General features: G+C 32.0%; 2 non-coding genes across 2 annotated transcripts; both read right to left on the reverse strand.

The window, feature by feature from the left end:
• Window positions 1–21: 21 nt before the first annotated feature.
• On the reverse strand, window positions 22–175 carry LOC129989519 (5.8S ribosomal RNA). Its single transcript, XR_008785788.1, has one exon. It is a non-coding gene; the product is annotated as a 5.8S ribosomal RNA (ribosomal RNA).
• Window positions 176–486: 311 nt separating this feature from the next.
• On the reverse strand, window positions 487–2300 carry LOC129989553 (small subunit ribosomal RNA). Its single transcript, XR_008785814.1, has one exon. It is a non-coding gene; the product is annotated as a small subunit ribosomal RNA (ribosomal RNA).
• Between the last annotated feature and the right edge of the window lie 17700 nt (window positions 2301–20000).

The following is a 20000-nucleotide window of genomic DNA, read 5'->3' on the forward strand; positions in this document are numbered from 1 at the left end:
TTATCCTTTGCAAGTCTTATCCGACCCTCAGACAGGCGAGGCCCCGGGCAGGACCCGAGGCCGCAATGTGCGTTCGAAAAATCAGTGCTCAATGTGTCCTGCAATTCACACCAAATCTCGCAGCTGGCTGCGTTCTTCATCGACCCGTGAGCCGAGTGATCCACTGCTCAGAGTTGTACTTTTTTTTTATATTGGCCAATCGTTTCCGAAAGGTCGTTAGTGCGTTCGAGTTTATTATTCAATGACACTCCCCATAGAGGGAAGCGATGCCACGGGGCGGTGTGCACAGAGGCACATCTCTTCAAGCCTAGCCATAGATAACTATGACCCCCCTCTTGCCCAAGTCGAGGGCCGGGGATAAAACAGGCACACCCATAGTAGGCATCATAAATTCAAAGTTTAGTACTTCGTTCCCCGAGTCGCGTGGGAACCAGTACCGGCAAGGAACTTAAAAAAGCTCCTCGTTTAGACATAATAGTTTATAATTAATGATCCTTTCGCAGGTTCACCTACGAAAACCTTGTTACGACTTTTACTTCCTCTAAATGATCAAGTTTGGTCATCTTTCCGGCACACCGGCTCGACCAAAAGGCCAATCCGAGCGCCAGTCCGAAGACCTCACTAAATCATTCAATCGGTAGTAGCGACGGGCGGTGTGGACAAAGGGCAGGGACGTAATCAACACGAGCTGATGACTCGTGCTTACTGGGAATTCCTCGTTCATGGAATCAATTACACTTTCCAATCCCCAGCACGAAGGAGGTTCAACGGGTTACCCAGTCCTTTCGGACAGGGAAAGCACACGCTGATTCCTTCAATGTAGCGCGCGTGCGGCCCCGGACATCTAAGGGCATCCCAGACCTGTTATTGCTCTGTCTCGTGCGGCTAAACGCCGCTTGTCCCTCTAAGAAGAACGTCCCACTACAAGAGGATGGGAACGTCTATTTAGTAGGCTAGAGTCTCGTTCGTTATCGGAATTAACCAGACAAGTCGCCCCACCAACTAAGAACGGCCATGCACCACCACCCACAGAATCAAGAAAGAGCTCTTAATCTGTCAATCCTTCCTGTGTCCGGGCCGGGTAAGTTTTCCCGTGTTGAGTCAAATTAAGCCGCAGGCTCCATTTCTGGTGGTGCCCTTCCGTCAATTCCTTTAAGTTTCAGCTTTGCAACCATACTTCCCCCGGAACCCAAAAGCTTTGGTTTCCCGGAAGCTGCCCGGCGTGTCATTTGAGGAACACAGCCGGATCGCTGGCTGGCATCGTTTATGGTTAGAACTAGGGCGGTATCTGATCGCCTTCGAACCTCTAACTTTCGTTCTTGATTAATGGAAACATTCTTGGCAAATGCTTTCGCAGTAGTTCGTCTTGCGACGGTCCAAGAATTTCACCTCTAGCGTCGCAATACGAATGCCCCCGTCTGTCCCTCTTAATCATTACCTCGTGTTCCGAAAACCAACAAAATAGAACCGAGGTCCTATTCCATTATTCCATGCACAATTATTCAGGCGTCGCGCCTGCTTTGAGCACTCTAATTTTTTCAAAGTAAACGTGAGGGTCTCCGCCCACAACCGGTGAAGATCATAGACAGAAGCCCCCTGAACGCTCGGCAGCGAACAGTAACCACCGGTAGGCGGACCGTCCGGCCGGAGCTGAGATCCAACTACGAGCTTTTTAACCGCAACAACTTTAATATACGCTATTGGAGCTGGAATTACCGCGACTGCTGGCACCAGACTTGCTCTCCAATGGATCCTCGTTAAAGGATTTAGAGTGTACTCATTCCAATTACGGGGTCTCAAAAGAGTCCCGTATTGTTATTTTTCGTCACTACCTCCCCGTGCTGGGAGTGGGTAATTTGCGCGCCTGCTGCCTTCCTTGGATGTGGTAGCCGTTTCTCAGGCTCCCTCTCCGGAATCGAACCCTGATTCCCCGTCACCCGTTACGACCATGGTAGGCGCGTAACCTACCATCGACAGTTGATAAGGCAGACACTTGAAAGATACGTCGCCGGGACGAGCCCGTGCGATCAGCCCAAAGTTATACAGAGTCACCACAAGAGACGGACACGAGGCCCGATTGGTTTTGGTCTAATAAAAGCGCTCGTTCCCGAAGGTCGGAGCTCTGCTGCATGTATTAGCTCTAGAATTGCCACAGTTATCCAAGTAGTAAGGTACGATCCAAGGAACCATAACTGATTTAATGAGCCATTCGCGGTTTCGCCTTAATACGGCATGTACTTAGACATGCATGGCTTAATCTTTGAGACAAGCATATGACTACTGGCAGGATCAACCAGGTAACTTCCATCGTTCGTTAGAACGTTCGGAAAATGCACTCCGAATCCTTACATTTCACGAGTCGCGACCATCTCAGTCGCGGGGGACGCCTCGACAACGGAGGATCCCTCAGTCAATCTCGCTTTTTGTGTAGGTATTCCCCGTGCAATCTACAGAGGTTCTATAGTCTCACGACTTCCCCGACGGCTTCAACGCCGCGGGGCGAGTGCGGAGGCATCGAGAAGATATGTGCGCTGGACACAGATGCAGAAAACCAATCAATTCCTTTAAGTACGGTTCTGCTCGTCGCGTCAACGGCACGGGGGCCGAGCCGCTCGCAGAGAGGCTGAGATAGTTTGGAAGCGGCCAGAAAGACGGAGAATACCTCCCCGCCGATCGCAGCCTTCGTAGCAGAAGAATAACACCCTCGATCCCGGAGGCAGCGTCCGACCGACCCATAAAGAACCGAGAACCGATCCGATCGGGCACGACAGACCCACCGTCAACGTTAGAGGACCGCTTTCCCGGAGGTAGCCAACCGGTACTAACAACCCAATCCCGTTGCCGAGACCTAAGACAGGTTCGCGAGATTACGACGCGTTTTTAAAACGCATTCTGTCTCGCGATCGACCACTGTTTCCAGCAGTCACCTGCTACTCATATAGGGCTACGGACGATCCCCGACGTTCCGCTCGTGATCGCGAGTGGCGCGCGCTTTGCCCAGCCACCAGGCGACCGGAAGAAGCCGCCGCGGGCGAAAATAAGAAAAATTGTGCACAGGCAACCCGTTTCGCCGAACTAGTGCTACGTAGTATTTAGCGCTCTTCTCGGTGATTGGACTTTGAAGAAAATCGCGACTTCTCCCCTATTTGCACTTAGAAGGAAATCTCGGGTAGCGACTTCTCACTTTCTCGTGCTCCGGTTAGGACTTTGCCGAAAATCTCACATCGTCGGACTTGGACGGAAAACTAGCGAAGCGACTATCACCTTATCGCGCGTTCTGATTTGGAGTTTGCTGAAAAACGCGACTTCTCACATCGTCGGACTTAGTAGAAAATTTCACCTTATCGCGTGCTCCTATTAGGACTTTGCCGAAAATCGCGCATCTCCGTTTTTCCTTAAAATGTTTACATTTTGAATTTTCTTCAATTACTTTTTGTGAATTTTTATTGATATTTATGAAATTGTTTATGCTTCTGAATTTAAAATGTCAAGTAACATTTATATTTGTTGAATTATATTTAATTCACTCAAATACAAATTTATAGAGTTTTAATACGCTATAATTAAGTTAAATACCTGTATTTGCAGAATGTATTCTTATTTAGAACTCAATTTGGTGTAAATATTATAAAAATAATGAAATAAAGCCTTCAAATGTTGTTAAATACTTGATTCAAACCTAAAAGTAGGTCAAGCACTTAAATTCTAGCAAATTAAGATAAATGTCTGGTAAAGTTCATATTTATATGCATTCGCAGAAAGAATTCAAGTGTTCTTTGAAGTAATTCTTATTTAGAACTGAATTTGGTGTAAAGAATGTCAAATTAGTGAAGTAAAAGCTGTAAATGTTCTTGTATACTTCATATGAACTTCAAAGTAGGTCAAATTGTTTTAATAAATGCACAAGTTGTGTAATTCCCTTCATACAATGTGTAATGTATCTTCTAACAGTGCTAAAAATGAAATCTCTTTCCAATTCAAACAATTTCTACTGTAAATACTGAGGTAAATACAAATACTGTTTTTTAATATGTGAAATTCAACATATAATTGAGTGCAAGCTTTAATATAAATGTATTCCTTCATGTAACATTCAATATCAATCATTTGTGAATGAATGTTTTCATTCAGTTAATTACTGAGCTGAATCTTTCACCAATGCAAAATATTTCATGACATTGTAAACTTCCATTCATGTAAACATTGTGTAAAATTCAAAGATATTCTTATAGTGTGATAAATACAAGTATATGGCTTGTATATTCAACTTATTAATGCATAAGAGTATGATTTATTACTGCATTTTTTGTGTATAGTTATAAACATTCATCTCCCTTCATGTTTCATCTAGTATCAATTATATTGCTCATTTATTTGAAATTTAGCTTCATGGTTAATGACTTGTGAAATGTTTACTCATACTGCTAGTTGTTTTCATAAATCCATGTTGAGTGAAATGCAAAGAAATCATTATATTATGTAAAATTAAAACATACAATTTGGATATTCAACACATTAGTTCTTATTACTTGCGGAAAGAAGTGATATGAAGAGGTAACAGTTGTATAAAGAAAGCTCAAGTCTTAAATGAATGTGTAATGTTACTTTGCATAGATATGATTTTTAATTCAACAAATTTCTGCATAAAAATGTTATTACCAACTATATTTTGTGTGCAGATTCTTCATGTACTATTTACAATCAAAGAATGCATAAATTTCTTAAAATATTTCATCAAGAATCTATATCATTAAACTCAGTAAGCTTCATCTTTACTCAGTGTGAAATGTTTCATCATATAACAGGTTGTTCTAATTATTAAATGTTGTTTATAATGCAAGGAAATCTTCATCTTCAAGTAAATACAATTTATAGATTCATATTACTTGTTCAAACAAGTTGACTGTAAGGAATGCCTAATGTTTACTTTCACTGTAAATGTAACCCTATTCTAATATTAATATTGTTTTCATGTACAGCATTATCTTGTTAGTGTTTAATTTTATGTTATATTCTGTTGAATACAGGCAGAAAGCTTGTCAATCAAATAGATAAATTATTTAGAGTCCTTTGTCCAACTATAATTTATGTGTGGGTTCCCATTTCTTCAAACAACATTTACATTCAAAGAATGTTTCATCTTAACTAAGCTTCATCTTCAAACTGTGCCAAATGTTCCCATTCTTTACTTGTAATACAATGTGGAATGCAATAACTTTCTCATATTGCAAGTTTTTTAATTTTAATAAAGTTCAAAATGTGATTGACATACTTATTTCATGTTAAATACAAACATATAGTTTGTGGATTCTACTCATAGGTGTTTATTACTTGTTCAAACAGATTATGTAAATAGATAATACTTATATGAAGAATGCTTACTATAAAGTATATGTGTAATTTCACCTTACACTGAAATTGTAACCTCTATCTAATATTAATGCAAAATTTATATGTATTTATTCATATAAACATTATATGAAGTGTAATGTCATACTTATATTGTGTTAAATAGAGCCATACATTATTAAGATTGTTATTTCCAATTCTAATTAATGTATAGCTTCATTATACAATATTTACAATGAATGAATACATAGATTTCTTCAAATGTTTCATCCAGTATCTATATTACTATGTTCAGCTTCTTATTTACTTAAAGAGAAATGTTTCTACATATTACAAGTTGTTTTTAAAGTTTAATGTCATGTAAAATGCACTGTAATATAGTTAGAAGCTGCAATATGCAAGTGCTTATTACATGTTGAAACAAGTTATATACATATGTTTCTATAAAAACCCAACCTGTGTGTAATTTTACCTTACAAAATTGTACACTCTTAATGTTGCAATGCATTCTTTTGTTCATGTGAAATGTTTCATTCATTGTTCATGTAAACACTGTATCAAATGGAACATTTCCTTTTACTTACATTATGTTAAATACAGGCATAAAGTTTGAACATTCAATGAAGAAGTTATTAAGAGTGTTTTTTTACAATTGCAATATGTCTGCAAGATTCTTATTTCTTCATAGTGTTTACAATAAGAATACATTAATTGCTTCTCCTGTTTAAGCATATTCTTTAATCTATATGAAATGTACCCATTTTTACATTTAGTGTTATGTGAAATGCAGTAAAATACTCATAAACTGGTAACTATAAACATACAAGAGCATATAACTTATATATGAAGTTGCATATAAAATGATTATTCTGTTAAACATTGTAATTGTTATCTTTCTTTTAATGTAAACATTGTGAGAAATTCTTATAATGAGATAAGTACAAACACTAAGCAATTATTTTCAACATTTCAGTTAATTCTGTTTGTCGAAACAAACGTCCTCATTAAACTATGTCAGTTTATTAATGTAAAGAATACTCAAAAAGTCTCACATGTACTTGTTATGCATGAAACAGACCTTACAAGTTTCAATATTAAAAATGTTAACGTGTAAGACAGTTACATTCTTTTATACTGAGTGGTTTATATTTCCAATATCATTTCTGTCACATATCATTGATATCAAAAAGACATAAATTGTCTCTTATGTGTACACAAACATTGTAACAACCATCTGAATGCTAAACATGTAAGTGCATACCACATATAAAGCTGCATGTAAAATGATAATTCTTTAATTAATGCAAAACATTAACAAACATAGAAATTGTCATTTCTTTATGTTAATGATGTGTGAAATGTTTCTAATGTGCTAGGTTACGATTTTCAATAATTCAGTAAATACTGTTTGTCTAAATAAGCTTACGCATTAAACTATCAGTTACTTGTAAGGTTTATTCTTGTAAATAACAATTAAATAATGTCAAATGTACTTGTTATTGAGAAAAGAACACATACAAGTTTTTATATTATAAAAATAAATGTATAAATACAGTTATATAATTATATATTGAATGGTATATCTTTCCTTCACCATTTCAGGCACAAACCATTGAGATCAAACTAACTTATATTAACCCTGACATGTACACAAACATTATAATAACCATTTCAATGATACATTGTTTCAGATTTAAACATTTTCTGTGTTAATATTTGTCTGAAATTCAATGAATGCACAGTTGAGTACAACAAAGTCAATTCTATTTTTGAACATAATGCATGTGCACTATTAACATTATTATTTTAAAGCATTAAACATAAAAAGATACATTAACTTCAAATTACTATTAAATAAACAATCTTTAACAAGTCATAAATTATATGTAATGCATTTTTTTCATTGGTAGTTCTTAAATTTGGGGAAAATGATCTTTGTATATGTAACGATGAAGAATATTCTGTGTTGAAACATGACATGTTTGTATGAAAATAACTAAATTACCTTATCCATAATGTTAATAAAATTAGGAATGTAGTAAAACTCTTATTATCAATGAAAATTCATTTTCTGATGTACTATATCTACATTTTTTTAAAAATATAAGTAGTGCACACTGCAACTTGAATGTCACCGAGGAATCCTCGTAACAATTCTCTACTCACAAATGTGAAAATGATAACTTTTCTAACCATTAACATCATTATTATCCTCCTTCAAAGCATGTGTGTTTCAAATTAAAACACTTTTTATGAAAATATTTATGAAATTTTGTCTAAAATTCAATAACACTGCATTTCAGTACAACGAGACAGAAGAAATCCTATTCTAAAGCATAGTTCAAACATAAAAAAAGTTATGTAATCTAAAAAATTACTAATAAATTCAGATTTCTTATATAGAAAAGAAGTGTAATTAATATATATTTTAATTGCTATCAATTTAATTTGGTAAAAATGGTATGTGAATATGCAAGGATGAATAATGTTCTACGAAGAAACATTGCAAGTTTGTATTAGATATTCAAATTCATTTAAAATCCTTAATGTGAAAAAAAATATTGAATGCAGTGTACCCAAATATTCATAAAAGTCCTATTTTTAAAACTATTACAGTTCATACTTGGCCTAAAAAAAAAGGAGCAGACACTGTTAATTGAATGTTGTCGTGGAATCTTCGAAACACTCTTTTGTTTACAAGTGTGTCAAATACAGTATTCATAAACTTAAATCCACTTACCTCATTATGATCCTTCTTCAATGAAGCAAATATCAAAACACCTTGTTAATGAAGAGATTTTAATACTATTATTCACATATATCATTTGTTCTTCATTGTTGCCTTTAATATTGTTGATGTAACAATGTGTTGAAAAGTATTAAGAACAATATTCACTGTTGCTTACAGTTAGCTAAGAATAATAGAATCATAAATTGTTACTGGGCATCATTGTTGATGTAACAATGCATTTAAATAGTGTTCATAACTATACTGTCCATTTAGTCTCTAAAGAATTCATAAATTGCATGTATTTAAATAGTAACAATTAACTATTCATGGAAATAATGAATTAACACCTAACACAGTAAACAATATGCTATTTAACATTGTGAAATCAGTCAAACTCAGTGTAGAAATGCTTCCTATGGATTTTCATCAAAACAAGTCTTTTCCACTAAAATTCTTTGAATGAAAATTGAAACAGCTTTCATGTATGTTGTCTTCCAGCATCTCTTTGTATGAAGAAAATGATCAACACATCATTTCAGAAGAGTGACATCTATGTTCCAGTTTGTCTTCTCTTATCTTCAGTTGAAAGTAAAGGTTGATTTTTTGTTGTCATTTACACTGTACACAAACTTCATCTTCTTTCTGCTATAAAACTGCTTCATATAACTATACATTCTTCTTCCATGTTAGAGCATAACAAAGTAGATATCTTTTCAAAATTTCTTCATTTCATTCATAAAAAATAGGATATGAAGTTCAGTTGACATGCCTTCACTCATTGATAACTGCCATCAGAAGGGGGGGGGGGGGAATCCTAAATGCCCATTCAATATTCAGACTTCATCTTTACAAAATAAAGTTGTTGATGAGATAATAACACTCTTTCACCTTCAACTACACTTGCTAGGATGATGTAATCACATTATAAACAATTAAATTGAATATCCCAAGTAATCCAAATATGGAAAATCTATATAAACAAAGACTACCAGAAATGAAATAATAATCAACAAAAACATTTAACTTCTTCTCATACGTAGAAATCATCAACTTCAATGTCACATAATCTTCAATAAGTTAATCACCAGCATGCAATTCAAAATAATCACAACACAACAACAGCTATTCAAGATTTGCCTCCACCAAAAACCATTAAGTGCAGTGAACCAAATAATCTGCTTTGCCAAAATGAAACCTCTTACAAAATCAAACACATTAAATTGAACAGTGCAAATTATTTCCAAAAAATTCCCAAGCATTAAAAATTTAAAAACCATGTAAAAACTTAAGTGACGAGCAATACCGGCAGAGTACAAAAACCACACACAACACCAAACAAACACCATTTCTGCTAATATTTCTTTATAAAATTGAATCAAATATCTGAAACTGTGTAAATTTCAAACAGTATTCTTAACAGAATGCATAAATATAGTATGAAAGTAATACAGTATGCCAACAATCAACCCGCATGTCCATACATGACTAAAATTTATAACTCAACTAAACTAACCAATATACTATTTTTCAGTGAAATCTCTCACAGGATAGCAATTATGAAATTGAATTCTGCAAACTATTGGGAACTTATTTACCATTTAAAAAGTAGACATTCAGAAAAACTCACATTTTCTAAACACTTGGGTGTAAAAACCGACAACATGCATAACCAAAACAAGACCACAGAAACTTGGAAGATAAGTTCATTGATAATTTTTTAATTTCTAAAGGAAACTTCTGTTCACTGTCATATGTAAAATAATATGAATGTAAAAATGCATTAGGAATTTAAGAAATATGCATAACAACACATCAAGACATGGTACAGTGAATATGTGAAAACATAAACATTAAGAAATAATTTCAAATAAACATTAAGATTTATATTAAATTTGCTAAAAACACTTCTACTTTTCAACAATTAACTTAATTAATATGAAATATATGTTATGTATCAAAGCTCAATGCATATAAACAATGTTATGTGTTAGTGTGTCAAAATGTAAACAAACAAACAAAACAGTACTGATGAAGCAACATTTATTTACATAGGAAAAACAATAATGAATATACTAATTCAAATTATATAGAAATAAATTTAGTAAGCAAATATATCAGCTACACATGAAAGATGTGCAATAAAAAGAAAAAAATGGAAAGAATATGTACTTGGACACTGCTCGACAGGATTCGAGCAATCCAATACTATTCAAATTAAAAACAGAAACAAATTTCTACTAAATAGACTTGAAATTAGGAAAAACACAATTAAATGAAGGGAGAAACAACAACAACAATGAATTGATTTTTGTTTTCACTAATTTACAATAAATAGGCTTAAATTAAAAGTTGGCATTCTTAAAGAGGGGGGGGGGGGGTGCACACTGTGAAACTGAATTCAGTCTTATTGTTAGATTTTAAATCTTCAACTTTAAAAAGAAATGTCAGTATAATTTCAATCAATAAATAAATCATTTTCCAATACTAATAACAACTCTTATAATATAAATAACCTGAATTACTTAAACACAGTACAGCGAAGAAGAGATATCGAGATAACAGCATACATTGCTAGTAAAAAAAATATTAACTATACACTAATAATAAAAATTAAATTAATTATTTCAATAACTAACAGTTTAATCATGAATATATGCATAACTTACAATACTATATATATATTTTTTTCAAACCATGTAACTAAGAAATACCTTTGTGGCCTTATCCAAAGAGAAAACACTCAACGATTTGTTCCTTTAAGATAACAAACAAGCCTATAGGTGCTTCCCATTTGGAATCAGGCCACAGAAAAGATACCATAAATAAACAGGTGATAATCCAATGAGAAGTAATTAAAACAAATGAGTTAAAATTACTTCTAAGACGCTTAATTACAAAATAAAGAAACAAAACTTAATTTATGCAAAAGTAAGCTTAAAATTGAACATAAAGATTTAATTTTTGCTCATAGGAGATAAATGAAATAAATAAAAAAAAGCAAAATGTTTGTTTACAAATAAATAGAGCAAAATAAGCAAATGCCAGAAATCGAGCATTTTATTCACCCACACAAATCTCCTAATATTTTCAAAGTGCAGGGACGACATTTTCATCCAAGACAGGCGGTACACAGGAATGAAACAAAACCCACAACTTTCTTCAAAGATCTACGGGTGCACAGGATAACACAGCAAAGCATCGTGCAGGTGAAAAGCAACCCTCCGGTTACGTACCAAGTGCCATGCCGAATGAACACAGGATTGAAAAGTGAAATACAGGAATGTAGGGGAGTTCGCCTTTCCCATCCAAGTTGCTTGATGCACAGGATAACATGGCACAGCATTCTCTTCTTGTCAAGACACATCATGCTTCTTTGTCTTCATTCTTCTTAAATTCTCATTTCTTGCTTTGTCAATTAAGTTAATGCGTATTTTAATTTCAAGATTAATCAGTACTATTTCACTTAATATTATTGATTATAATAAAATTCTTTGTATATATTTAGGTTACACTAAAATCAAATAAGTTAAATTATCATGAAACTATTAATAAATAAACTAATTCACTGCACATAATAAAAATATTGTTGCAAAATTAAATAATAAACAGTATAAACTTTAACAATTACTCAAACTGATTGTTATCACTTCAACACTGTAGTAAAATTACATCATATTATAAAAAAGATGTTACTACATAGAAATTATACTATAGCAAAGCATTTTATTATGAATTGAGCAGTCAATAATATTAAATAACTGAATAAAATTAACCATGCACCAAGCCATTTATAAAGGAAATTGATTTCTTATTCATTACATAAAAGGGTTGTATATGTTATTAAGTAATACTAAAGCAAAAGTACTACACTATACTAGAATAAGAAGTGAAAAATCAATATAAATAAAACTAAATCTAAATTGTAATATTAATATACACCAAGTCAATAGTAAAGGAAAATGATTTCTTGTATATATGAACAATTAGACTACAAAAGCAAAGTACTTCATCATACGTGAGAAACAAAAGTGGAATAGCAATTAATGAAAAAAAAAGCTAAGTATTAATAAAATGAAATGTATAAGTGAATTCATTACTAAATCAAATATGCATCCAGTTATTACAAGAAGAAATTTATTTCCAATTCATATTATGGAAGGGTTATATAATTAAATTTTTCTTGTATTAAGAAAATAAAGGATGCATAAATTTCAATATTGAATAAACATGCCAATGTTTTTAAGATGTATCATCACTACGTTCAAAATTCATATTACAGAAGTTATAACATAGATAACAAACATACATATAAAAAAATAAACACTTACCTTGCAATTTTTAAAAATGTTCCTTCTTAAAGCAAAATTAATTTCACTGTCACAAATTTCAATTCTCATGAAGGATAAACCAGTGAAAGCATTCCATTCTTGTTAAAATTAATCACAAAATGTGCTAAAAAAGAAGTCGCAACATATGGAAGTTGAAGGTCAATGAATGAACTTCAAACTTTTCTAGCACAGATAGAAGCAGTAGAAATATTTCTCAGGATGACTTTCACACATATCATCCGGGAAATTCATTCAGCTTCGACTAGTTGTTAAAAATCATCATACACAAACACTTCGGAATTAGAATTCATCACAGATGAAAACAAAATTAAAATCTTCTTCAAACCTCTCTCGCACACAAAGACATTCTTTTCGGCAGTTTCTCTTTTAATCTTGAAACACACGCAATCCATAAAACTCATTCTTGAAGAGGAAATCCGCTCAGTAAATATGCAAAACATCCATCTACAAAAGAAAAAAAAAATTAATTAGAAATTAAAAAAGATTTCTAGAAAAGCACAAACAATGGAAGAGCACACACGCCGACAACCAACGGACAAATGAAATTCAAATGAAGAGCCGTTGAAATCAGTTCGGTTAACAGTTAATCAGGATTCAACCGCCTAGCAAAGAAATAATTAAGATTGCGATCACATGTTCGGATCCCATCGAACCAATCAGTGGTGTAGGATGACTTACTCACCATGACCGCTACGGTGTCTATTCAGTTTCCAATAATAACAACTCATTTCATGAATGGCAACATTGTACATTTACTTCCCCTCCCGAAGAGAAAAATGACAACAAACTTTTTATCTATCGGAACTGATTGTTACATTTTTTTTTAATTTTAGAAAAGGAATTTTAAACAGAAGAATTTTAATTTCAGTTACTCATCGGAACTTTTTTTTTTTTTCTCTTTTCTTCATATGCATTTAAGATTTTCTTTTACCAAATACATTTTTTTTTTTTATTTTCCTTATAACATTTATTATTATTAATTTTTTAAAAATGTCAAACAGAAGTCTATACATAAGAATTTTTTTTTTTTTTTTCAATATTTTCAGTCAAGTGCAATACACAACTCATGAATTAAATATAAAGGAGGGAAACTTTAGAAATGATTATTTTCACCATAAAAATATTAAATTCAATATAATACTGTCAAGCATTTAATGGATTAAATACATTGGAAGGAAATGTATACTTTTAAAGGTGAGGAATGTAAATTGGGGGGGGGGGGGGTAATAACCTGTTTTATAATAAAAAATAAGAATTATCACTTTAATAAACAATATAAGCTCCAAATGTAAACTTAAACTCATTTTGTTATTCATTAGACCTACTAATCCCAAAATTCCTTACTAGCTAAATAGATGCAATTAGATGTATTATAACTCATTTAAAGTAAAAGAAAAGATACAAACCTACAGTTCACATGAAGAAACAATTATGCACTTAATTTTTCATAAAATTTCATATTGATAAATGTTAAAATTTTCTGCAAAACAGAAACAAACAAATTAGCATCATCAAAACAGTACATTTTGATATCATGTCACATACATAAACAAATCTTTCACACTGTGATTTTACATTCAAAAAGCAAGTAATGAAGGTTTTCACACTTCAATATCCAAATAAATTTCCACAACACAAAGGAAATATGCAGTTGGGTGATGAAGCTTGCATAAATGTACAAAGCAAAATTTAAAAATATGAATTTTATGTGCAAAACAAAAGTAAGGTGGGAGTGGTCATGCAATTCATATATAGACAAAGCAGGATTAACAAAACACTATATAAACTTAAAATCATCTTATAAGAACATTACACTGAACAATATTTTGTTTCAAGGATATTAACATTTTTATGTCTTTTCTGCAACTTACCTGGTTGCTACTTTCAAAGCAGAACTACCAATTCATTTGTAGAACCAGAAAATAAAAAAAATAAAAAAATTGAAAGAAAGCAGAAGCGTTTCATTTTACTAACAGTTTTTGTTTTTATAGCAACCAGAGAATATGGGGGGGGGGGGAATGAACTACAAATGCTATGAACCATGCAAAGCTTAAAATTCTTCAAAGCGTGTCCAAATAATAATAAGATATATCATACTCATTATTTTTTTTTATTTAAAGAAACTGACATTATGAAGACATTAGTAAAGTAAGCAGTGGTAATCTCAGTTTAATGCAATTGAAGGGGGGGGGGGGGAAACTTTTATAACAAATAATAATTTAAGATATTTATTATTCAATACAAAATAAAATATTTGTTTTCGAAAAAGATTTCAAAGAAATCCTAACCAAATCAATTGTAAACATTGTTTTTTATGTGCTTCACTGAATTTAAAATGTTTCAGTGAATTTTTGTATTACATGAACTTGTTAATCACTGTTTCAGAGAATGTCAACAAACCATCAGTCACTTTCCTTTAATATTCTAATACGAATATTTCTATAGAATAAACACGTGTTAATGAGTAACTAACTTTATACAATAATAAATTTTTAGCTTTATACAATAATAAAGAATAAAACAAATTAACCTATTATTAAATGCATTTTGAAAAAGTAACTGACACATATATAAACAGGATTGAAAGAAAAAATAAAGCAATATTATCTTGATCAATTGATATAATGTGATCCGTTAAGACATCAGAAACACAAAGCAAACTAGAACATGCAGAATGGATAAAAAAATGCATTCAAATGCCATTCTGACAGCTGTCACACCACACCAACACTATACAGATAAAGTCATTGCAAACAAAACATCTATAATTTCATACGCATATATATATATAAGGCATGAAACCAAAAGCAATAACATTAAAAAAATTTAAACTTCAATTAATGAACATGAAATTAATAGTACAGCAGGAAGAAAAGCTTTTTAAAAATAAACAAAATAACATCCTTTAAATGGAATAAAAGAAATCTTGTATGACCATTTTTTTAAAACTATTTCAACGTTCACTGTAAAAACAAAATTATCTCTTTAGTTCTTAGAAAATAAATTAAAAAATTACACTGGCATACAACACTATAAAAAAATATAAGGGGGGGGGGAAGAGGAAACATTCTGAATGATTGCATAAATTTATTGAGCACGACACTTAAAACACACAACAAGCACAAATGAGGAAAATGCATATGGAGAAAAATTTAATGGACATCTGACAGCTTTCACACCACATGAATGGAGTGAATGGTTCATAAAATGAAACCATCCTTAATTTCATAAAAAATTTTTTTACAACATAAAATGGTAGTAAACATTAAGAGATTTAAACTAATAACTCGAAATGAAATTATCACTAGGAATGAACATGTAAAAAAAAGAAACAGTGAAAGGAAGAAGACTGAAACATCTTTTTTTTTTTTGGGGGGGGGGGGGGAAATCACGCACAAAAGTAATATTCTAATAAACAATTATTTAAATACTCCATCTAAAACCAATAGCGGAAATACATTTGTTACTTATTAGAAGAAGACTGTTCGATTAAAATCAGTAACCACAATACCAAAATTAAATCATAAAAATTGGCGATGCTAATTCAATATTGTCCGAATCAATACAGAAATTTATGGAACACGTTTTTTTAATAAATAATAAAAACATCATGCACATGAATTAATTACATATGGAAATGAGCCAAAATTGTATCCTGCATATTTCAACACCACACCAACACAGTGAATGTGTGTGAGAATTAAGACACATGCAAGCAAAATTAAAACCAAATATATAATTTAACAAAGTTGATTTCATAAAAGTTGTTTTCTCATGAAATAACTTTCATGGTCAAAACAGCAAATTTGGAACAGAAGACTCATTTCTTATTCACCAAAAATTTATGAGATGCCAGAAATGATTTCAGCACTCGCTCTCAAAACAAATCAAATACTTATTCATTCATTCCACACGTACCAGTAGAAATTTGTAATTATAAATTATACACATTACTGCAAGGACTGTACAACATTAAAAAGCAACAAAATCATTGAGTGTGTGTGTGTGTGGGGGGGGAATGACTCTTAATGATAATAGTAATTTATTGAGCATGTCACGTAATGAACACACAAAAGTACAAATGAGAAAAATGCATATTAAAATAAATTCAATGGAAATATAACAGCTTCCACACCACATGAACATATTGAATAGAATCAATAAAATGAAAACATCTTAAATTTTATTAAAAAGAAATTACAACATAAAATGATATTGAATATTAAAAGATGTGAACTGATAAATCGAAATGGAATGAAAACTAGATAAAGGGGGGGGGGGGGGAGGGAGATATGCACAAAATACATACTTAATTTGTAAAATACTAACAGGAATGTTCACTTAAATTAAGACACTGCAATATGAAAATTAATTTATGAAAACAGGAGATGTGAATTTAATATTGTTCGAATCAATAGAGAAATTTAGATAATATACTTCTGAAGTGAATCGTGAAGACACACTGTACATAAATTACATATGTAAACGAACCAAAATTGCATGCTGCATACTTCCACACCACACCAACACAGTGAAAATGTGCAGGGGGGGAGGGGGGGGGGAAGAGATATACATGCAAGTGAAATTGACAGGCAAAAGTATAATGGGGTGAATTTGTGTAAAATGCACACGCAACTGGAATTAATGTCTAATATTTATATATATATATATATACACACACACAATATTTTGAAAACAAAATTAATTTTTTATGCACCACAACTTTATGCAATTCCAGATGTTTCAATCATTTAGAAAAGATTTGATCATTTTCCATGAAAACAAAACAAAATAAATTGAATTCATTTCACTACTATCAGCACAAAATTGTAATTGGGGGGGGGGGGGGGAATGGTCAAAAGATGCATGCAAGCAAGAGCGAAAACCAAAAATATAATTAAAAGAAAGTTGATTACTCGTGATATTATTTCCACATTCAAAACACAAATTGGGGGGAGGGGGGAAGTATTTTTCATGCACTCAAAATTTATAAAAAATCAGAGGTTTCAAGCAATCAGAAATGATTTCAGAATTCGCTCTCAAAACAAAAGAAAAACAAGCAGTTCATTTTTCAATTTGATTTCATTTAAAAGAAATATATGCAACCAAAAAAATTAGTTAACATTAAGAGATGCGAACTAATACATCACAATGAAATGAACACTAGAAATAAACAGTTGAAACTTAAAAAAAAAAAAAAAAAAGGGGGGGGGGGTGTAAGAATTTAATGCACAAAAACCACATTTAAATTTGTAATCAGAAAAAGGCTCCCTCTAAACCGAAATAGGTTATTATTTTAGAAAATACTTAAAAGAATGTTTAATTAAAATCGGTCACTACAATACCAAAGTTAATTCTCGAAAACAAAAGACATCAATTCAAATTTGTCCGCATCATTACTGAAACTTATGCTTCTTCTTTAGTGAATTGTAAAGACACCACGTACATAAATTACATATTGAAATGAACCAAAATTGCACTCTGCATACTTCCACACCACACCAACATAGTGAAAGTGTGCAATGGGGGGGGGGGAGAGACATGCAACTAAAATTGAAAGCCAAAAGTATAACGAAGTGAATGTGTGTAAAATACACATGTAACAAAAATTGATGTCTAATATATATAGACTAAAGGAAATTTATTTGCTTGTGTTATTATTTTCACGGTCAAAGTTTTGAAAAGAAAATGTATTTTTTTACACACCAAAAATTCATGAAATTTCAGATGTTTCAATCATTTTGAAAGGATTTCAGCACTCGCTCTCAAAACAAAACAAAAAATAGTCATTCATTTCAAAAGTATCAGTACAAAATTGTAATTTCGAATAACACGCCTTGCTGAAAGGACTGTACTTCACTTTTGGTAATTTAATAGAAAATTTTTTTTTGGTCAGAATTATTTAGATAGCAAGAACTTATCCACGTTACCACTCAATGAATGCTGAATTGTTTTGCAATTCTAAAAAAACAAAGTGAATGCAGATTATGAATCTATTTAAGAATGAATAGGAATTTATCCACAAATTGAAGAACACAAAGGAAGAAGATTTGGAAATGAAACAGTAAAGTTTTAATGTGTCACAAAAAGGGCTACCTATACTACCAAGGAGATTACTTAACGAGAAACTTGGTACGCAATTAAACATAACAGGTTTATTGAAGTGATTGGAATCAAAATTACAAAATCAGATATAATGAAAAATCTGAACGTAAACACTAAAATCAGATATAAAAGAAACTGATGATATTATAAGATTTTAATACAAACTGCAAACAAACCATTGAAAAATTTTTTAGAAAAACTTACCCATTTTCCAACTGCAGTAGCTTTTGCAATTTTTTTATTCTATTGCTTTCTCAACATATCAGAATGAGCCAAAATTCCTGAATCAAATGGCAGAATTGAAATAACTATATAAATTTTATTACAGTTTTTTGTAACAACATCTCAAGATTATGTTTGGAAAACAATTTTGACACGCCATAACAAAACACCAATGGTAGGATAATCTGACATATAACTCAATTGCTCACATTCATCATTTCACTTTCGATTCTAAAACAGTTATCACTTTCCTTCCAAAAGAAATGTCCGTCGAAAACAGTTGTTGACATGCTACAGTGTTAAACCCAAAATATTCCAAAAGAAGCGTTAGAAAAAGGAATTAAATGACGCAATTTAGCACCCGGTTGGCGTTTTTTTTTTTTCTTGTTTTTTTTTTTTCCCGCACTGCACTTCTGGTTTTCTATTCGCTAAATAAAAAGAACACTTACAGAATTCGACGACTACAATATGATAAAAAGACATTTCCTATTTTTAACTGGTAAAATAAATACTTCGCAACTAACAACGGAACAGAAAATTTGAAAAAGAACGACGATTAAGTTAAACACCATTTCATTTCTTTCCGTTGAAAAACAAACTCTTTTGCATCCTCTGTTCGAAGTGATAATTATCGTCTGCAGCAGGGAACGAGAATGAAGGTCCGATTTTTAAGGAAATAATAATGAGTTATAAAATATACAGCATTCTAAAATACACAAAGGAAAATTGCAAATAATATTCCGTTTAAAAGACCGCCATCGAAGTTCAAGAAATGAATTTCAACAGACACGGTCACAGTTCCTTTTGAAGCAAAATCGAGCTGCAAATCGTCTGCCAATCAAAAAACTGGAAAAGTATCCTGGGACGCTAGAATACAGCCTCTACAGATTCAAACTTTTTCACTTTTCAGTATTGGCAATTGTTTTTAAATTGTAACGTTTCGTATCAGAATGATTTATGATCCTATCCGAAAACGTTTCTCAGAAATAGGATATCATTTTCCACAATTTTTTTTTAATGCGTACAATCCATTTGATACGTTGCAACGGATAAAGTATCACGATCTTATGTTTGAATTTTGTATTACTGTGCACGGTGGCAATTCTCAGAAATAAGATATTTTATTCGAAAATGATTCATTACAACCGTTTTAACGGATCACTGATTAATATAACATACTAAAATTCTGCTTTTTTTTTTTTAATTATAAAGAAGTTTGGAAAAATACTTGGAGGTGCACACGG

The sequence above is a fragment of the Argiope bruennichi genome, chromosome 10 (assembly GCF_947563725.1).
Source record: "Argiope bruennichi chromosome 10, qqArgBrue1.1, whole genome shotgun sequence".
Lineage (NCBI taxonomy): Eukaryota > Metazoa > Arthropoda > Arachnida > Araneae > Araneidae > Argiope > Argiope bruennichi.